The 2,155-nt window shown below is 35.4% G+C and overlaps 1 protein-coding gene across 26 annotated transcripts in view; it reads left to right on the top strand.

Annotated features, from left to right (window-relative positions):
- Positions 1-703, top strand: part of celf2 (cugbp, Elav-like family member 2) — a 208,795-nt gene extending 208,092 nt beyond the window's left edge. For all 26 annotated transcript variants that reach the window (XM_034863749.1, XM_034863747.1, XM_034863746.1 and 23 more), the window contains one exon: positions 359-703. The gene's annotated coding sequence lies outside the window, so the exon portion shown is untranslated. The remainder of the gene's footprint in view (positions 1-358) is intronic.
- The last annotated feature ends 1,452 nt before the right edge of the window (positions 704-2,155 follow it).

The following is a 2,155-nucleotide window of genomic DNA, read 5'->3' as shown; positions in this document are numbered from 1 at the left end:
GTGTGTGTGTGTGTGTGTGTGTGTGTGTCTATGTGTGTCAGTGTGTGTGTGTCTCAGTGTGTGTGTCTGTTTGTGTGTGTGTTTTGTTGCCTGTTAGTATAGATCTATAACAAAATATATATAATTTTAAAAAAGCTAAACAAAATCCTAGCTAAAAAAATTGCCCATGAAACCAGTGAGTGGTGTTGCTGTCCTACCGGGTTGCATTGTTGTCGTTTCTTGTTTGTTGTTGTTGTTGTTGTTGTTTCTCCTGATTTTTTACAACAAGAAAAAAAAAGAAAATGCTGAAGTGGTGTGGTGCTCTGGCTCTCTGTGTGTAACTCTCTCCTCTCCCCTGTTTTTTCTTTCCCCCTTTTAGAACAACCCATCTCCATGCCTGTTAGCTCATCGTTTGCCTAGCATGTCTCCGTGGCGTCCAAACACACAAAAAACTTGAAACAAAACAAATCCCCCGACAAAAAACGACAAAAAGTCTCACGTCCTCGTCCTCCTCCTCGTCCCCCGTCATTGTTTTTTCTGATGTCTTTTCCGAGCTCACCTGATCATAACCTGGTTCTCCTCCTCCTCCTTCTCTTCCTCCTCCTTCGCCGCCTACTGACCTTTTTGAACTTTTAGCTTTTTTTGGACTTTTTGTTTTTTTTGTTTTTGCATGAGACCTCATTTGGATCTGTTTTCCAGGAAAGGGTTTTTAGGGAGGCGACGACAAAAAAAAAAGGGGGGGGGGATGGGGGGGAAATGAATCAATGTGAAAAAGATATAAAGCTGCATTCCTATGACAAACATTACAAGAGACTGAGATTTTTATGGAAAAAAAACAACAACAAATGTTTCTTTTCTTTTTTTGGAGAGAGAGAAAAAAAAAAAGCAACAACAACAACCTTCAGTGTGTTTCCCTGCTTTTTCTTTTTGTTTCTTCTTCTCCTTCTTTATGTCAGTTTTTGTTCTTCTTCTTCTTCATTTAAAGTAAACTTGAACGTTCACTACAGGAACTGGCGCATCACATTGCTTCTGGCGCCGATGAGACCACACCGGGCCAGAAGCAGTCGGCGCCACTTTCTCTGAAAAATAAGACTACTTCCAAACAGTTTTGAATAAAAACTGTCTGATCAATATTAGACTCTCTCTCAGAGCTCTCCAATGGTTTTTACATTTTTCAGGCAGTGTAAAGTTTTTTGATAAGGCCATTTTAAGTGGCTCTGTTTCTCATTCAAAGTCTATATATAAAACCACTTTTTTCTAGAGTAGTTTAAAAGGTAAAAATACAAAAAAAAGACATTTGCCCTGTTTGGGTGGGAGAAATGCTACCTACTTGTGTCACCTTTTGCTGAACTGACTCACAGATAGACAATCCGTGGTTTAAATGCACATGATGAAATGACCTATATTTTCTACTGTTTAAATGTATAGAGGAACAAAAGAAAACCAACAAAAAAATCCTACTAAGATACCTGTAACCTGCGTTAACGTTGGTGCTTCTCGTGAGTTTAGTTGTGGTTTCATCACAAGTCTAACGGTCTTAAATGTCTCATGTTTTTCAAGAGAAGACTAAAAAATCAGTTTACTTGAACAAATAGACAAAGCCTTTCATATTACTATAATAATTATTTTGTTGTTTTTTTTCCTTTTTATGTCTTTTTCTTTCTTTTTTTAAGGAGTCCCTATTTGCTAAATTTCTTGTCGGTTAATTAGCTATATAAAAATTCCTAAAAATATATATAAATATAAATATATCTATATATATATATATATATAATGTCAGCTTGTGAAGCATCAATGTCATTATGATTTTTATTTCTCTCGTGGAAAACAATATTTAGGTGTGTTTTGTTGTTCGGCAAAAATGTCTTAAATAAATACAAAAAAAAGACAAGATCAGTGGAGTTTAGTGCCAAATTCTGAAGGTACTTCCTGCCTAGCGCGTCAGTGTACTTCTTGTGAAATGATTTGATAACATGGGTATTTTATTATAAGTGTTTTGTATGGATCCCTCATATTTAAAATATAGATTTAAAAAAGAGTTTGTTAACTTGCTAGTCTGTGGTCTTGTTGCCTGAAAATGTCATGTTTGCTTTTTTTTTCTTTGTAAAGATGTAAAAAAAGAAGAAAGTGCCCATGTGTCTCATATATACATCTCTCTCTATATATATATATAAAT

This window comes from Etheostoma cragini, chromosome 23 (assembly GCF_013103735.1).
Source record: "Etheostoma cragini isolate CJK2018 chromosome 23, CSU_Ecrag_1.0, whole genome shotgun sequence".
In the NCBI taxonomy this organism is placed as follows: Eukaryota; Metazoa; Chordata; class Actinopteri; order Perciformes; family Percidae; genus Etheostoma; species Etheostoma cragini.
The sequence above is the reverse complement of the archived record's forward strand: the minus strand, read 5'-3'. Positions and strand labels throughout refer to the sequence as shown.